Here is a 20687-nt window from a genome sequence, read left to right as displayed (position 1 = left end):
GCTGAAAACCAAGAGGAAAAGTAAAAGGTCTTGCCCAATTAAGGAAGACAGTTCCTCTTGCAGTCATCCCCTAATCATCTCACCAGATGAGTATTGAACTTGATGGCATGTTAAACAGTGTTCTCCATATACCTCCAACCACTCTTATTTAGAAATGGAGAAATGAAACAGAAAAAAAAAATGAACCCTGAGGAAACCAGAGGTAAAGTCCAAGACCAAAACACATCTCAGTTTTAAGGCAATTAATTCTCTCTCATTTCACCTACAATGCTTCACAGACTAAATCCTTAGAGGCTTCACGTGTTTTTTTCTGGTAATGAGTTACTTCACATAGGTTGTAATTAAATAAAGTTTAATCTCAATGCGTTATTGTAATTATTAAATTCAGCTAAAAATTTTAATTGTCGGTTTGGAAATTTAAATACTATTAAATATGTTGATGTACACAGTGAGGCATTTTGGGGTTTGAAAATACCTCTGTGACAGTTCAAACCTCACTCACACCAGTGTCAGACTAATCCCTATATAACCCAACCTCTCTAGCAATTTCATAATTCTAGAGCAATTCAGTTATTTACAGACAAATGTAAATGCAGGGCAGGTTCACCAAGATTAATCTGTCACGGTTCAGAGCATACTGACGATGGAACTTGGAACACTTGGTTAAATATGGAAAAGTTCTAGTTGTTTGCATTTCACAGAAATTTCAAGATAGAAGGATCAAATCAGTCATCTAGATTCACATTTATTCAGATGTATAAACCTGGATAAAAGCTTTAAGGATAAACAACAGGGTTTTAATGAACTGCAAGTTTTCTACCAGTCTGGCATTTAAACTGTTCTGTGCAGGAGACAGATTGTTAGAATAACCATACCTGTGTTAGGAGATCTATACATGCATCTCAAAAGACTAGAAGCTTGGCTAGTATCAAAAAGCTCCAGTGAAACAGGATAAATTTTAACCTGAAGTATTTTTCTTTCATGAAAACAACTGCCATCATACAACCACGCAAAAACTTCACCTGAGTTTTATTTAAATTGTACACAAGGATTTTCTCTTGATCTCCCCAGAAGCAAAGCAGAACATCAGGTGTATTATTTATATAATCTCATTTATAATATAAAAATACTTCCTCATGATAATTGATACAGCAAGATGCTGTATTTGAGACAAAATATACAGCTGCCTAGATTAATCTAAAAAATTCTAGAGAGATCACCTGTTAAGCAATTTGACATGTAGTTGTATAAGTTACTAAGTACTCCCTAGGCAGCAGGAAATTAAGCAAAATCCTTAAACCTTCAATTATCAATTACTTCTAAAACCCAAGATATCACATTGTAAAAATGCAGTAATTTTCCTTACGGACATGTACAGTAAATATTACTCAAAGCACTAACCGTCCTGCAACTTTAATTGTAATTCAGTATATCCTTGGAAGATTCAGATTTGTATTTACTGTAAGATTACTAGAAGTCATTTTTAATCATTTAAAAATTCACATGTAAGATCTTTTAGACGGACAGTATTTCCTCGGTTTCAAGCAACGACTGTAAGCATTGTTTAGTGTTTGAATTATAGACTCAGTGAATTAATTTGAACTAGACACTAGGTGTCTGACTCGCTTCACGGTAGCATATGCTTGTTGCTAAACTGACAGGAAATCAAAGTGATCAGGGAGAAATTTACCCTGAAAGAAAACAAGTTTTTCATAAGTATATAAAACCACACACCATGTGGTTTTATCTACTAGTAACAGCAAAACCTACAATACATGCATCTGAATCCTTTTGGGCAACACAAAGGGGATGGTGGAAGAAACAGTGTGATTTTACCTAACTGGTCAGAGTTGCTCCTCCACAGAGCACTTTGCACCAGCTAAAAGTAAATGTCAGCGTTTGGTCTGGCATTTCAGGGACATTCTGACAAGTCCCAGTATGTAAAAGTAGCAATTTCATATTAGACTTTTTTTTTTCGTAACCTGTATATTGAACGGACTACTGCACTGCCAATGATTTTGTCTTTTCTGTCCCTTTCTCTCACGCTTCATTACCCCAGCTGCCCCTGCTGTTGATATGCTCCTCTAAATGAAGAGTATGAAAAACAAATGGTTCAACAGTTCCCCCAACAGCAGGTTCTCCTTCAGAGAAAGGGCTCAACGACTGGTTAATTAACTCCATGTGGTACCACACCTCGTCTAAAGAAAAAGGTGAATATCCATCTTCATATATCCACAAAATTAGCTGGTTGATATCAACAGATATCAACTCTTTTGGCCAGAGTTTTATGATGCCAGACTTAATCACAATAGATTAAGTCTTAAGTTTAGCCCTGACAAATATTACTGTATGTACATACATACGGAACTTTTTTCCACACATGACCAATAAAAACACCCCTGTGTTGTACATGACCAGTGCAATTCTTCTTTTAGAGGTGTCTAGGCTGTTCCATCAAGGGTGAAAAGAGTTCAAGGTTATCTTTAGTAGTTTTAATATTTTAAATCTTCAGAGTTAACTTTGATGAAATTTAAATCTCACTGAAATTCTTTTAAGGAAAAGACTTCTAATAGGGTAATGCAAGCATTTGGTTTGGTATAACAACTATCAAGTTTAGATAGAATTGAACTAATTTTGAAAAAGGATAGGTGAAGTAATAGGTCAAGAATTTCAGTGTTTTCTCATATTCTGTGGATTTCTGTTTTCAAAAGCCACTGTAAGACAAAAGTTGTTTCCAAACTAAATGTGTCCTAGATAACTGAGAAAATAAATGCTTAAATCAATACTTGCTTTCCAGAAGCACATCAGCCAAAACTTACACCAGTTTTACAGCAAATTTATTTTCAAAGTTGGTTCCCTTGTAACACTTAGAGATCTGAGTTTAAAAGTGCAAGTGATTAGAGTAACTCATTTTCAACACCACCCTAGTACCAGGTACTGATATATTCTAGTGTCTGGTCAAAAAAAAACCCTTAGTTTGTCCTTGTATTAATATTATAGTTTCTATAGTTTTGATGAGCTTCCCTTTCTTTGATCCTATGCTGCAAAAGTAATAAGACCAGATTCCTCCATTCTTCCTCATATTCAATAGAATATTAGGGGATATTAAAAATGAATTACAGAGGAAAATTGAACTAACAACTGAGGGTGTGCTCTTATCAATAAATCACCATCTTGCTTGCTCCTTCTCATACAATGCCTTTTGCTCTCATAAGGGAGATAAATTATCTAATCTCAGAAGAAGAGATACCTTGGGGACAAGTAAAATCAAATAATAAGACACACAGATTTAGAAGTTCAGTGTACCTGTGTTCTTTATTAAGCAAAGGATAGATAATATAAATTTTAAATGACATACAAGTCTTCAGAAAATAAGAGAAAAAGGTAAGCATTTCAGGAGCAGAAAGACACCTACAAATAGTGTTGATCCTCATTGTCAATGTTAGTGAAGGGAACAGAACATTTTTCATTACAGAGACAAAGAGCTTTAGAAAAAGAAAAGGTTGTAAAGCAAAAAAAGTTATTATGTGCTGAAGTTAGGGTTATTCATTTGCATGAGAAAGGAAAAAGCTTTCAGGAACACAATACAAACTGCCCAGGAGAGAAAGAATCAAAATAAACCTAACTGCTATGAATTGTATCGTATCTATTGAGAACTGCCCAAGGCGTTTGGTATGTGCTTAGCTAACCCCATTCAGTGATAACCCTCTCCAAGGCAATCACAACTTGAAACAGAAAGACTTCAAAAACCTAGCTAGTGCCTAAGGAACTGAAGTTTCAGTTTTTGAAACTGAGACACCCAAGTTGCCTCCCAAGAGGATCATTGCTACTGTTGAAAACTCTGTTTCAGAGCTACGTCTTCATCTCCACAGCCAAGGGAACAGAAAGCGGAGTTTGACAGGTTAGTGCCAGCAAACAGGGATGTTATGAACCACCCAAGCCATCAAGTCTAGTCCCCTGTGGTCATAGGCAGGCACTCAATTTCCAGTTTTCAGAGAATGGCAGGGTGAAATAATAATTGAGGAAACATATATTATATCGCATATCAAAGGAAGAGCCTTTCTTGGTTCTACAGGGCAAAAGATAATCATAGAACTATGTTGTGCAAGTAAGCGCAACCTGATCCTTTCACAACCTTTTGAAGGTATCAGGGAATTGTATTCAAATTTAATTTGCTCTAGAAGTTCACCTATTCCTTTCCCCCCTCACCCTCCGATTTACCTAGCTTCTTCTCTACATAGCTTGTACTCCACCTCCAAATCCACCTGAAATATTACTCAGTTGCTTGAAATTTCCAAAGACCTTCTAAACAGCATTATGAACAACTTCAGAGTATTTACTCTTAGGGCACTAGTTTTCCTTAGCTTAAGGAGAGAGAAGTATTATATTATACATATTTTTAATTAGGTTCCAAAACAATCTTCATTTTATTAACGCAAGATATACAGTCAATAATTTTGATTTTATACTTTTTCTCTTTGCTTATATCAATAGTTTCAGTGCTCCTACAATTATCTTGAAAAAGTTTAACCAGGCTCTACACAGTATTTCAACTCAAAACCTGCATATCCTCAAACATCAGCTCTAATAGTTCCCTCTTTCCAACAGAAATACCTTGCTTGATGTCCTCTAAAATCACATTAGTGATTTTCACAGCTCCATCATACTAACAGTTGAAAGTTAGCCTTTTATTAGCTTCATTCCAATTCCTATTAGTCTGGTGACAAAGTCACAAAATGTGAGATAATCAGTTCCTCCTCAACATTACAAGTATTCCCAGCATGCATTTTGTCCACAGATTTCATGTGCACATACCCATTTTCTTACTCTCAGTTCACTAATAAACATTCCGATTCCCAGCATTAAGCAGCAAAGGATATCACTGATTATTTCTCTCACCTGTTTTAGTTTCCTGTCCAACCAAATCTTCATTCTTTTTATTAATTCCCTTTATGTCCACTTTGAACAATAATTTCCTATAATAAATGGCATCAAATGTTCCTGAATTGAAACACTGTGTTTCTTGTGGAGTTATAAAAATACCCAAGGTAGCCACTCTTTCCCATTTGATAAATCCAGACTGTAATTTAATCCCACTTTCTCTTCATTTCCAAATGTGTAATGATTCTCTGCTTCAAAGTCTGTTCTAGTTTTTGCACAGCATGGAGGTGAACATCCTCTCCTTTCTCTTCCCCCATTCTTGAATGTACTACGTAGCCAGAGTACTGAGTCCAGTTCTACAGATTATCTAGAAATCTTTTCTTTTGGATTTGTGACACTATAAATTTTCACTCTCAAAGAATTAATAAGACTTCCTGATGTTGTCGTAGTATGGTGACTATGCCCCATACTGTCAAGCTGTAACTTCAGACCTATATTCTGCTTAGATTGCAAGAATTAAGGGTGACAGAACACTGAACAGGCTGCCCAGGGAGGTTGTGGAGTCTCCTCCTCTGAAGACATTCAAAACCCACCTAGACCCGGTTCCTTTGTAACTTCATCTGGGTGTTCCTGCTCTGGCAGGGAGGTTGGACTAGATAATCTTTCGAAGCCCCTTCCAATCCCTAACATTCTGTGATTAAGCTGCTATCAAGTGACATTTTTAAATTAATATTATTTAATCTGTAAAAGAGCCACAGATTTGTCTTTTCCAGAGCTGGGTTTAATATGAGGAATATGATGATGCTGGATCAGGAGGTACAAAAATGGAGAATACATTTAAAAGCAAACGAGGTTACATGGATTAATCCACAACTACTACACTTAATGACAGTTTTGCCTTTTTCTAGTATAAAGTTAGCAAAGTCCCATTTGTTCGATCCACTGAAGTTCATATATTTACCATAACGCACATTCAATCTGATTTCCCTTCCTTAATAAATAATAAATAATTCACCTTCTACCCACCAAAGAAAAGTCAATATTAACAATAAAACGTTGGGGATGTTGTTTAGGAAGTGTGTATGGGGGATTTTTTTGTGGGTTGGTGTTGGTTATTTTATTTAAAAAACACCCAACCCTATTATAATTTAGGAGTCTAGCTTTTGAATGAAATAACTCTCAGCTAATCATAATTCATAAGTGATCTACATTTTTCAGGCTTTATCTATACAAATACAATCAATTTTGGCACAGTTTCCAGGACTTCATAAATTTTGAATACGCTGTGAAAGATGACAGGCATTATTTCCCCTGAAAGGAAAAAAAAGAAAAGAAATCTAATACTAAAAAAAGTCCAGGAATTTAACTTATCCCTGATCTGTAAAGTCTTTAAATGGATAACTTCAAACACACATTAGTGTTAAACATATGCTTAAGCATGGTTCCAGTTTCCCTCTAAATATAAGAGAAAAACAGAAAAAAGAAATAAAAATCAGCAAGGTTTATGTATTCCAAGACAGAAAAGAGAACAACTTCACAAACACGTTTGTGAATCAAGAATACTACTCTTTACAGTATTTCTCTAAAAAATTCTACTAGGCAATACGTTGATTTACTTTGTCTATTCTTGCTCTAGAATATGCTACGTTCTTTAAGGAGGTTGGTGAACATATCAGACTGTATCGGCTTAGATAGCAACTTCCAGTGCAACAAAACACAGGGAAGCATCTACAAAGAAATTTCAGAATTCCATACCGTTTAGTCCTTGAAGAATAAAAAATGTAGTCAGCCCACAGATTTTTCCACAAGAAGCCATTGTTGCTGGAGATATACAAACCATGTGGAAAATTAGTAAAACAGGTCTTAGTCCACATCTACATTTCATTAAAATCTTAACTTTCTTGAAGAGTGATTTAAAATAAGGCACTTGCTCATATAATGCTGAATTAGAAACCTAAAATTGAATCAAATCCTGAGGAATGCCCGATTTCTGGCTCCCTATGATGGTTGCATCATTGAAACAAAGTGCCACATTTTGACTGGGAAGCAGACAGTTGGGAACTGAACATGCCTTGGTTAAAATATTAGAAGTAAACACGGTCATGAACGTTTTCAGTTGTTTCAGTTCACTTATATCTATAATCAAAGCGAAGATATTTCTTTGAAAGAAAATGTAGACCAATTTCCACTGGTTTCAGTTTCTTTAAAGACAGGGTGATTTTTCCATCTAAACAATTTCATTTTGTCTGCATCATTTCCCAGTACAATATGTGTGCAGAAAATTGCAGAAGAAAAAAAAAAAAATCTCCTAATTTACATTACGCATTCTTTAATTTGTACTTGTTTGAAGTGTACCAAGAGAGTATATTTAGTGTACTGATGTGCCTAGATTTCATGCCTCATTCATTCCACACACCAGTTTACAAATTTTAACATATTATGTTTTTCTCAGTAGTATCCGTCTCAGCATAATTACCTCAGACAACAGATCTTTCTTATGCAACGTAATCCCTCCATTAAAAGGGTGTAAAATCTCTCTTCAGTAATAATTCAAGGAATATTCTCCTTCACAACACCTCTTGAAGTAACATTAAACAATCCAGCATGATATCATCTTTATTTGAACAGGCTTGCTGCTACTCCGGTTTGACATACTTCAGTTCTCTCTCATCTTACCTGATGTCACAAGTATTTAGGAAAGACTTAGCAGGTTCTTATCCCCACCTCTATTACTCACTTTGACTTTGCTTTCTCTCTTCTAATCCCTTTGTCATTATCATTATGCTCTTGTCATAAACCATCTAAATAATGGTTCTTTTATTACTTAAAAATACATGGTTTTCTTCTTTAGACATTAAATCAAAATAAATCTGATACAACTATTTCTGAGGTCTGTTAGCTCAGAACAACACACAAGACAACCCTTGCTTTAGAGAACCAAACAGTTTGTATTACATTCATCACCATGGTATCGAAAGACTTCCTTACACACAAACTGTAGATATTTTGGATGTACTAAGAGGCAAAGAGGTATAATCAAAACTTTTGACAGAAAAATGAATACTCAGGCTTGACATTTTTCACCATAAGGACTTTATGTTGTGAAAACACTCCAATATTTTCCAAACATTGATTTTTCTCCCTTTTTTTTTTTTGAAAGTGCTATTGATAAGCCTTAGTTCAGTGTATTAAAGTACCTATCATCATCTTAGGGACAGATTCCCCATGCAAAATATTTACTCTTTCGTGAAGTAGGACTCAAGGTGCACTAGTAGTATCTTTGCATGGGACGCTCAAGGCAAACTAAACACTTGATTCTTCCTAGAAAAAACACAGTAAATTCAGCAAGAACATAGATACCCACATTTAGAAAACATTAAATATAATTAAGAGCCATTATTTTGTTAAAAGTTAAAATTATACTTCAAGTCCTAATTGACATCTGAGATTTAACACCAAATTCCATTGGGGGAATCCCGAGTACAAATCTCCCTGTGGTGAGAAAATGCTGTTTCAGAGTTCTGGTAGACACGTTATCTTGTATACTAATAATTAGCCTGTATCACATACTTCAAATTATGATAATGATTGATTCATCAAGGAATCACCATGATTTTCATCACAGAAGTCATCACCTGGTGGCACATTTTCTCTCTCAGGATGGTCACACAACTGTGTCTCAGGGGACATCTAAACCTTAGAAGAATAGGCCCATGTCAAAGGGAGGTCTCTTGGAAGACATAAGTACCTATCTTTAAGGTGCCTTTAACCTTTGCTGCCTCAAAGCCTACGGTATTTTTCCTATTTGTCTTAATTAATTTTAAAAATAACGACAAGAGAAGACAAAAAAAAAAAATCCCAGGAACTCAAATTTAGACTTCTCACTCTATATTCAATGCACAAAAGCAATTAAGTGTCTTGGATTCAATACGAAAACAAATCCAATCATCTAGTGTTGCATACTCCTCATGAAATTATATACCTATTTATTCTTTCAATAACCATTTAACCATTCTGGGGGGCTTGGTAGTGGGGTGCATGTAAACAGAGTGAACCGGGTAAAGGTTACACAGTTTTTTGGGGAGTTCATGAGTTGAGTAAATTAGCTGGGGATTTGTGAATAATTGCACAACTTTTTTATGGTCTGGTAAAAAAACCCGCAGTATAAAAAAACCTGCTAGCTTAGATAGCAAGCATTCTATACGTGGGACTGTTAAACTGCATCAAAACAAAGTTATTTGAGCCTTGGGAGCAATTTGTTGCTTTATACACTCAAAGTTGAATATAATTATCTCATAAATAACTAAAATGAACCAAAAGGCAGCGACAGGCCCAAGAGCAAGATTTGTCTTGTTCCAAATGTTAGCGTTGAATGCAGAACTTAGATAAATTTGCTTCTTTTTTTGGCACATTAGTTCATCCTGGTGGCTTTTCACACACTTCACTGCAAACATCCTGCCCAGGCACACTCTTCTTCTAAAAAGGAATTCTGTGTTGCAGTCTGAGAAGATTTCTGGCTTATGGAAATGATGATTTCTTTCTGGTTTGCTTTAGAAGTGCTCATGTATGTTTTATTAGATCTAATATGTTTTGCATGAAATAGAGTTCATAATGCTTGCAAGTGTGTATATTTGCTACAGTACTTATAATTCTCCATAAGACAGTCTCTACAGTTTAATTTTTTACAAAAGAAAAAAAGGGTTTTGACTTGTAGAATTAATTCCTTCCTCACAGTAAAAAAAAAAAAGAGTAAACTAACAGTTACACAAAAACATGGTTTTGTTTTTTGCAGTAAATTCTTTTTAGTTTTCCCTAAATCAGGCATCTCTAGAGGAAAACAAAAATATACAAATAATCATGTTTCAAATTCATCTTACTGCTCTCTGTTCCTGACTAGTACCCAATTCACATAACTACCTTCAGGTGCAAGAGTCTCACTGTGTTTCCATACAGACATGCCAGATATTAAAACCGAGGAAATTAAAATGAATTCACAGGGAGAGATGATACCGATTTATCATAACAGCAATGTGCAACTGCTTTACTAGGTATGGCGTGTAACACATGAGCAGAAAAACTGCCAAGACAGAAATGCAGCAACCAAACTACAGCTTTGCTTTTGCATTTCAGAGAATTAAGAACCCCAAACCATGCAAAAGTAACATGTGAATTATGAGTGTTTTTCTCATTTTGCTCCACTTGACATTAAGAAGCAAATTTTCACAAGCGTAAGATGTGCAGCAGGTATCACTAGACCCTGATTGCCACATAAAAGGCTAAGTGAAGATGTTAGGTGCGCAGACGGGAGCAGGAACAGTTTTGAAAATCTGGTTCAAATATTGGATGCTGACTTCTACAAATATCTGTGCAATGAATAAAGCTCTAGATGACAGTATGAAGATTTTTTTAATTTAATGCGATTAAATTGCTGGTGCCAGTGGGAGAAGAATGAGTCTGCAAGTAAGAATTAACAAGCTCAAGATGAAAAGTGTTTAAAGCGGTAAGGAAAAGGGCAGGAAAAATAAAGCATTTAGAAGCTGAAGGGAGAGGAGGGAGAATACTGCAGCAGGCAATATCAGTCTTCATCTGAATGAAGACACTGAAGTAAAGTCAGTACTGTCAGCAGTTGTAATAGGCTTGTCCCATCATGCACTTTCAGTGTAGACTCTCATTTACAACTAGTTTAATACATTATCTCATTATTTAGAATATCTTTGTATCTTTCTGTCCAATTAACCCTCCTTAAAATTATTTTAAAAATTAAAAAGTTCCAAGTATTAGCAATAGTAATAAAAGCCAGAATAAATGAAGCAGTTTCATTTCTTAGAAGCTTGCTTAAAGTCAGGATTCTCTTGATTTTGCCTGTTGCACTGATACTGAGAACAACATGCTCAGTTTTCACCCAGTGGCTTAGTCTTGTAGCCATGAGGTTCAGCATCCTGGCCAGTGCCTTCCTCCTCTGAAGTACAGTACTTGGCTACATCAGCTTAAGAGAAAACCTTTTTTCCTTTTTCATTCTCCATTATCGGCAAGAAAAAGAAAACATTAAGTAGTACTTCAATAAAGCTTGTTGAACTGTTTCTCTGCAACATTTAAGATTTTTATATCATAACCCACCAACAACTTACAACTTTCATTATATAAAAACAATACTGAAAGTGATTTTATAGTTAGTTTTATTGTTACCTCTGTAGGCAAGCATCCATTTGTGAATTACTCAATTTCTATACTTAGTGCAACAGTCAACATGCAATCAACAATTCATCTGTGCCTTGACTTTTATGCACTGAAGAAACTAGGAGATGTTATTACAATTCAAATCTGCAGTTTAAACACCTATCCAATATTCACAGAAGCCTGTTGAAAATCCCCCCTTTAAAACTTCAATTACTGTAGCAAGATAATTAGAAATAACGTTCAAAGGCCCATTTACAGATGACTACATCTATTTTCTTAGAGAACAAAACATGAATTTCACCACAGAATTATGTAAGATGAATTATGAAATTGCTGTTTCTAGTAAAAAAGCGTAGCTCCCACTGACTTAAGTGATCTTAGTCTTACAGTGGTTTCACACTTCCACCAGAATTTTCTGGAATGAGTTTTTCATTTGCTTTTCAAGCAAGCCATCATCCCATTGATCCATAGTCAATATTTGCCTGGAGTTTCTTATTAGCTTTCTTACAGTTTTGGTGAGGCTTTAGGGGACATGTTGTTGTTGTTTGGGGTTTTTTTTGGTGTGTGGTGTTTTTGATTTTTTTTCTTTTAAATGTCATTAGAAAGCAGAGTACTTTAGATGGGATTTCAGATAAGACAACTGTGGCTGGCAGAGTCAGACAAGCTGTGCAGACCACAGGGTCTGACTGTGCATTCTGCACTGCACTTTTCACTCTGCCCACTACATGGTTGTTAGCATGCATTTTGCCTAAAAGAACATCGATACTTTCTATTTCAGGCTGTTCCTTGATCTGCAACTCTTTCCTGAAGCATAACCAGTTGCTCTTTACATTTGCTTTGCACAGACGAATGAAATTTTAAACTGAGTCAAGAAGTTTTAGAAATGGGTTCTAGTGAGAAACTGAGATTGCAGTCAGATTTCTGTGGTTTTCCTCCATAGCAGTGCAAGCATCAAGAAAAGATAATCTGGTGACGATTGTTTCTTCAAAAAAAATTAGCAAACAACATCCTGCAGTAAATTATAAAAGTCAAGATGGGGAGCTATTCTTTCACTAGATCTTCAACACTTCCATTATTTACTCACCTCCCCAGGTATTATTATGCAAGCATCAACAAAATAATGGAGAAAATTGTTGCGTAGCCTGAATACTACTTTTTCAAACCCCCATAGACCTGATCTTGGAGAAGTTCTGCTCCTCTTGCTTCTTTCACCATTTTCCTACAAGATTATTTGACACAAATTATTTGTTGTCTGACTCCTCCTCAGCACCTGAGCAGCACTGAGCTACTGATCAGCATTCATTCCATTTTGTCTGGAACCTTATAAAGAATCAACAGTGATGGAAACTCCTTGCCCTGTAGATATTTGGGCCAAAAGCAAAACACAAGTAAATTCAGACAGGTTTCTGTCAGCACACATCCAGGAAAAAAAAAAACAACACAGCAAGGCATATCTGTTGATGTATAAGAACCACGTGTCAGCTCATTTCCACTTACCCTAAACAATTTCCTCTAAGCTATGTTGCCTTCCCTCATCCACTCCCTCCTTTTATTTCTGGTACTGAAAAAAACAAAACAAAACTCAAACTCAACACATCACAACAAAACAAACAAAAAAAACCAAACCAGATTGTGCCTGCTCTATTTTTCCTGTAGCACTTTATGAATATTATTAAAATTAATAAAATATCAGAAGTACAATGGGGATAAACATTTGGCAAACTATTTATTCACTGGAGGTAAAAAGACATTTCTAAAGCAGCCAAAGCTATTAGTGGATTCATGTTGCATTTGCCAAATAGTTATGACCATGGGAAAAAGGCAACAACGTTTTAAAGTTCCATTTGCCTTTTTTGTTTTTCACTCAGAATCCAAACTTGCATGCACAGTTAAGAGAGCAAATGTGATTCAAGCATGACGATATTTTAAAAAGATACCTATAAAACCCTGCATCCAGAGTCAGCAAAAAAAACTAAAGAGAGTTGGAGCATGCTGCTGGTTTGTGTAGAGACACAGAATACAATTTCCTTGGTTATTATAGGTAGGAAGTTCTGGATCTCCAGACTAATGAAGAAGTGACCAAAATGTGGGAATCTAGGAATGGAGCTTTTTAAGAAGCAAATAACTTCTGGGTATAATGTATTTAGTTTCTGAGGTGGATAAATGCCTTAACAGTCATTGTGACCTTTTGACTTGAAGGCAGAATTAAGACACTTCTCACATCTCAACTATGTGTCTGAATAAATTGGATTCTGCATAGGTACTTCCTGAGCATTTGAACATGCAGGTTCAAACCCCAGTAAATTGTTGGGTCTTCTGAAATAAGACTGTTTCAAGATATACCAAGAAGGCAAATACATTAATTCCTTTCATGAGTTCCATTGGTATAATAAAACCAGGTTTATTAAGGGAAAAGATTCAAATTTTCAATACAGTAACTTCAAAACTGAAAGAAGGAATAAACACAATATGTTTTGCTAATTAAAGTTAAATATTTACACATTCTTTATGTCTCAAATGAATGTTTGAGTACCTAATCTTGCCAAGGGTTTGGACAGAACAGAAAATATCTTCCAGAAAATACAGGCACAATACAATGAATACTGGGGTATTTTATGCTCCATGCATAGAGTCAAGTCCAGGTTTGAACACAACCCTTTAGGGATGCTGAGCAATGATGTCCCAAACACCAAATCCCTCTGCCCAGGGAACAGCATAACTATGCCCTTGGCTTTTGATCTGACTCTGGCAAACATGCATGATTACTATGTTAATTTTGCACAAATTTTTCCAGTGCTGAAGAATTCAACAAATCTTTATGAGCAACAAAATTTTAACAAGTAAAAAACAGAAGTCAGGAAAAAAAAAAAGAGACAACTCACCAACACCACCAAACAATTTATTACCTGAGCACAGGTATGAACAACCTAATGAAAGACGACAGATTACATCACTAGCAAGCATATACTATGCCATCCGAGGATGGCAGGAAGTGAACAACAGCTTTGGAAAACAGAGGTTCAAAATCACAAGTTAGGCTTTTCTAGTCCTAAAAAACTCATTCGCAGATTAGAAATGTTTGCACACGTATGTTTAAAAAAAGTCATAGAAAGCAAGCCCGTGCAAAAACCTAGAGATCTCAACTGCTTTGTGAATGCTTATACTAAATCTAAAAACTGATGTTGAGTCATCTGAATGTGCTTGACACAAAGTAAAATCAATTTATCGTGACTAATACCGATAGTACCTCTTGGCTGAAATTACTTTATTATCAAAAACAATGAAAACTAAATGTGCTTATCAGTATAAAATATTCAAACTTAATCGGAAGTGTTCAACTCTTAGAGCACAAGAGTGCCTTTACTATAAGTAAATTAGAATTCAAATAAAGGTTTAACTATTTTTCTTCAAGTTCATAGGCCAATCTGCAACAACACATAAAAGGGTGAAGCATTAAGATTTACAGTTGTTACAGAAAAACAGACCAGGATCTTAGAGAAGAGGTTCAGAGGGTAGACACAACTACTTGAGCAACTCAACATACTCTTGAGCACCTGTTCAATTCTAAATACCTTTGGGAAGCAATTGATCTGGAATATCTGACTGGACTGACTGCTGCATATATATAGTGTTAGTACATATTGGCCTTAAAAATGAAATATTGAAGTTCTTCCTTAGAACAATTTCAGCTAGCTTCAAAAATGCTGAGGAATTACACCACTGTACACTAACTATACTTGCATTAGACCTCCTGGCTAGAACAGAAATTATGTTTGGAAGCTTTCTGAAAAAAACAAGCTAGCAATGTCAAAGGTCCTATGGGTTTTGAATACAGTGTTTAAGTACTTTTTTCCTCCTCTATGGTATGGTTATGAGAATTAAGTACTGGAGTGTTAATTTTGAAAAGAGTCGTATAGGTGATGTTGTCACTGTTTATAAACTTTCACATGAGCTTATGCATTAAAGCAAAGGTCTAATTGATTAGGTGAATAGCTGCTAATTACAGGGCAGCATCATGAGCTGCATGTGCAACAGAGAAACCAAGAGAAGACAAAATAATATTCAGGAAATGGAAAAAAGACTATCACGCCTCACAGAAGAGAAACAAAGCAACCCTCTAACAAAAGGTAAAGTGAGCAATACTGGGCAGAAATCAGCTGGGTAACGATTATCTGGATTATAAAATGAACATTAAGAATAATTCATATGCAGTAGGGGGAAGAAGCACAATATAAAGACTATAAGAATGTGCTAAAACCACCTGCCCACATTTTTTCCAACAGCCAAAATTATAGAGTTCAAATCACCTTAACAATCCTTTGACCCTGCTGAAAGCTGTAGTTTCCACTTTGTGGTTTTGTTTTTAACAAGGGCAGAATCAATGGGATCAAGTCCAGTAACAGAAATTACCTTTAGACACTTAATAGATAAAATTGTTATCATTTACCTAACAAGTGATTGACTAATCAGAACATTTTTAGCCAGTTTACAGCTCTTCAGATACAGCACTGACTTGATGAAAAATTATGGAAAAAGGATAAATTGCCTTCTTCTAAGACAAGTGAAACATGGTAGTTTTCCTTCTGTTATAACAGTGAGTAACAAATCAAGCGACTTTGTTGTTTGGACATATATTTAAAATTTGCATATTAACATTCAATGTTTCTGCTCCCCCCATACAGTGGACTTCCTTGGTTTATTTAAAATTTGGAAAAACAAACAGAACAGGGGATAAAGATTCAAAAGGAGAAAGGAACAGACTAGTAAAAGAGAGGGAAGAGCAAGACAAGCCTGCCAAGAGGGACGTACAACACACAGTTTCTTTATTTAACCAGCAATTCCTCTCACTCTCTCACGTTGGATGTATCTGCAATTGTATTGCTCATGCTTCATTAGCCCCCAAGTGACTGAAGTACAATTCCCCTGAAATCCATTGGGCCAGACTACGAGACAGAAAGCAAAAAGCACAGTGAAATATTTTGAAGACAAATTACACCACAACTGCTGTAAAGCCCATAACACTGGAGATACAATCTAAACTCAGCCGAGCCCCCAGTGCTAACATTAACCATTTTATGCATAGGGTTGATTGGCAGAAGAATAGAGATTTTAAAAAAATAACTTTCCAATCTGAAACATGGAGTCATTACTGCAAGAGTCATTTGGCAGTCTGCTTGTTCATTATCTACAACCACTCCACACAATACACTTATCATTGGAAGACAGCTAGTTCTTAAGAAGTATTTGTCAATAATTTTTCTCAGTTCTATCAAATGACAAAAACGTAGTCATCATCAAGTAAACAAGATACAGCAACTATTAATATTTAGTATTTTGTCCTGGAGATACTCAGGCAGTATAGATGTATTCACAATTAACAAAACTAAAAGTCCTCTCCTGCCCTTGCAACAGTAAGGAAGAAAATTTGAATCTTCAGTTGTCTTTATGTCTCACAGCCTATTTTATGGTTTATCTCCTCCACTATAGCATCAATACTTCACAGAAGAATCTTAACTGTTTCTCCAGGCTCCCCAGCACTCTTATCAGTGTGCACTGAAGTATACACAAAATAGGGAATTACAGTTTCCCTGATATATTAATAAAACTTTCAAATTCACATCTAAGCATCACACATTAAGTTGGACATAATTCATTTTCCTTACAAAGTGAGACTTGAAAACATTGTGTCAATTATTCTAATCCTTAAAGTTATTGCAGAAAGGGCTAACAAAGCCAAGCTTAAATCAGTGACCGTATTGCAGGCAGACTTGTTGACTCCCACCCACCCCACCAAGCAGAAGCATCTGTAAGTAAAATGATCAAGTTTAAAACCACCAACCTTAGCTCTTGTTCCAAGCAAAACATCTCATTTTTCACCGTTCTGCTAACATGACACAAACAAACATGGTGCATCCTACACCACCCAGTTGTGAGAAATAACCATAAGTAACCTGTGCATCGGTACAGAAGGGGAACACTCAGAAGGGAACAACAAAAATGCCTGAAGAGCAAAGTACTTAAAGTTTGTGGAAGAGATGCATGAGTCCAGACTGCCTGATGAGTCCAATACTCACCGCCTTGAACTTGCACTGAAGTGCCTAAGTTGATCTTTCACTCAAGACCTAAGGTCCTGTCTTCCTTCTCAGGTGTGGTTAGAGGATGATACATTCGTCATCTCTCTTACCTGTTCATTCAGTAGTTACAATGCCTGTCAAGAGAGCAGCTGATTCGGTATTTGTGTGTTTTCAGCCTGAAAAAAGAAAATAGGAACTACCAAGAATGAAAACATAATGAGAAACTCTGCTTCTTTCGATGCAACCAGACAGAAGCCAAACTGCAAACAATGAAATGAAGCTGCGCTGAGAGAAAGCATAACTGAGAGCATGAAACTGAACAACTTGTTCAGGATGAAGTAAGACTTAGATCTCTCTCAAGTCTGAGTATCAGGACTCACAGAGGGTTAAGGACAGACTAAAGCGAAAAAGAGCTCATCACGGACTGAGTCTAAACACAGGACAGTTTTCACCTTCTCCACATCCCATTGTCAAGTACAGCAATAAAATAACTTCTCAGGAATTGATGAATAACCATCGGTCAGTAAGAGCTAGATGACATGGTAGTACCTGGAACCAGACACTAGCCATACTGTATGATTCAAAACCAGTCTGTTGAACACAGAGATGGTTTTCTTGGACATAACAGGGGTTTTCTTGTTGTTTGTTAGGGTTTGTTTTGTTTTGGTTTTTTGAACAAGGAAGTACTCTTGTTTTTCCTTCTTCTGCATCTAAGAGATGATAAAGAGATTTATATAACACATCTGTACAAGTACAAAATTTTGACTGGGGAAAACATCTCAAACATGCTAGAAGTTCAAGATGTCCAATGGAAAAACACTTAAATTGCTTAAAACAATTCTAAAGTTTCCAATGGTGTTTTAATTTGACGTTACGTTGATTTGACTATAAACATCATTCATACTGCCCAAAATGAATTGAAAATGGAAACTGCTCTGTTAACAGATCCTCTGTCACAGGTACAGACACTTTATCACATGAACTACAGAAAATAAATACATCACATATGAATTTGGTTAAACTATGACGGTTAACACAGTGTGATGGGCAAGACAATACCCCATTAGACAGAACCCCAGGACGGCACTCTGTAAATAGTATTAAACAAGACCAATATAAGACAGAGTGAGATGAATTCATACCATTGAGAGCCGAGAAAGCCCCACAGATCTTAATCTATATATAACAAAAGGATTACTATAGCACATACCAATTCAATGAGAGCTACTGTAAGAGAGGTTTGTGTGTTTAACTGTTCCAAAGTGCTCCTCTGAAGTGATTTTAAAGGAAAGAGAACTTTTGCGATGAGCTCCTTATTGGCTAAGTTCATTTTTAACATTGTTAGGCAAAACTCTCTTCAGAGTCCTACTTATCATAGCAGAAACCACAGAATGAATAAACTAATTTCACTTTTAAAGGTGAAAACTGAGAAGAGAAAGAATTCTAGAGAGTGAAACAGCTGAGTCAGACTAAACTCCCAAGTGAACTAATAGGTATTTTCTCAGCTTGCAGATACAGCTGAAGGCTCTTCAAATTAATTACAACTTCTCAAAATGAAGAGCCTAAGATCAAGCAGAATTGCTATCTTAATACATCTACTAATTTCATAGAGACTAGAAAAGTATAAGACACACATCGTAGAAAAGGAAACAACTTATTTACACCAGTTGCTGTTGTAGTTCCAGCTCAACAGTTAAACCCATCTCCCCTCTGTTGCTCAAAACCTTCTCACCTTCCACACTGCTGCATTCATATTAACACAACGCATAGTGCTCCGAGAACTATCCCTTACACCGCTGGTACTTCACTGTCCCCTTCCATCATGTATATCTTTACTGTACCTTGGTTACCACCCACTGAAGTCTCTTTTCTTGTTTTCTCCAGGAGGATTTACTTTACCAGCTCAAAGCATTCTTCCCCATCATTATCATTGCCTCATGCTGACTTGACACTCAGGCTTTCAGCAATTGCTCTTAATGAGATTAAATTGTAGTTCATTAAATAAGTTAATTTTATCCTACTTTCACATTTGTCTAATCAGCTCACACATCTTGATGAGACTTGTGTGTACATGTCTGTACAAAAACTATCACATGTTCCTTAAGTCCACAAGAATCTAAGTCACTGTTAGAAAAGTATTATGATATTTTAAAAGCCTCTATTTTGTTTTCAGTTGAGACCACGACAACATCTGTCCAGGTTTTTTGAAAAAAATCTTTGCAGTTACATGCAAAAGAATAATATTTAGTTCAATTTCCTAAACAGCAGCAATTCTAATAAGCCAAGTTTCATTAATACAGATGCTCATGGGGTAGCAAGGAAAAAAATGGTCTACACAGGAATGAGTTGCATTTCAAGCAAATACAACATTCTACATCTGAAGAATATATCAATTAGAACACACCACTGGATAATTATTGTGGCACAGCTTTTTTTTTCCCAGTAGACAGATGGTCACAAGTAGGTGAAAAGTATCAGGTGCATTGCTAGTATTGCAAAGTCTCTAGAGAATACACTATGATAACTTTCTTATTTACTGTCCAACTATTAAAGTAATCTTGAAGTATCTTATATTAGCTCCTATAAATAGAAAGTAATGCTGTGTAGGTTGCATCAGGACAACAGCGGGCTTGCTTTTCTAAATTCTTAATTAAAAATCAGGTTCTTTGGTATCAAGAAGAACAGAAAGTAGTAAAAAGTACAAAACTTTATTCCCCCATGAACTTTATTATCATCAAACTACCTAAAAGGAAAACCAAGAAGCTTAAGGGTAAAACATAATTTGTTGCTCTCCATTTCTTTCTCCCTGATCTGACTGTTATCCATATGTCCCTCTTAACATTAACTCTTATTATACACCTTTTAGATTTTTTCCCCCTTAATTCTTTCAAAAATTACTGTTTGACATTGCAAGTGAGGAACACCTATGGAGTACAGATTAATTCTTGATACCCCCAAATGCTTGGAAAGGGGAAGCAGCCAAAACCTGTTCAGGTTAGTTGCAGCCTGTACTTTGATTACACGTAACTGATTCGTGTTTCTAGATTAAGAAAAAAATGTAATTATTTCTTGTTTGGGGTAAGCTCTTGTCTTAAGGGGGAAGAACGCACCACAAAAAACCATAAATTTAACATTTAACTACTGATGCCACAAAGTCACATGAAAATAACCATTACCCACTGAAGTAAATCACAGCTTGATACTTTCCAGAGGTTTATAACTTATCTGTGACCTGAAGATGCACTGTAAGAAGAAAAATACAGAGCTTTATAATCATAAAAGTCTGGAAAAGTCTCCAAAAAAAGCTTGCAATTTGTATAGAGAGGTGAGGGTGTGTCCTGTATGTCCCCCTTCAATTTTTACATTATTTTAATCCATGTCCTGAACACAAGGTCAATACTGTTTCCTTGCTGGGAACTGGACTCTGACCTCACCTTGTACTACACTAGTACTATTTGGCAGAAATTGTGGTAACTGTATTTGAGGACGTGCTTTATTGCACTGATGAGGAAGTGAAAATATTTTTATTATTTATAACTTGCCTAATTTTTCAAT

Source organism: Patagioenas fasciata, chromosome 5 (assembly GCF_037038585.1).
Source record: "Patagioenas fasciata isolate bPatFas1 chromosome 5, bPatFas1.hap1, whole genome shotgun sequence".
Lineage (NCBI taxonomy): Eukaryota > Metazoa > Chordata > Aves > Columbiformes > Columbidae > Patagioenas > Patagioenas fasciata.
Note: the sequence above shows the minus strand (reverse complement) of the source record.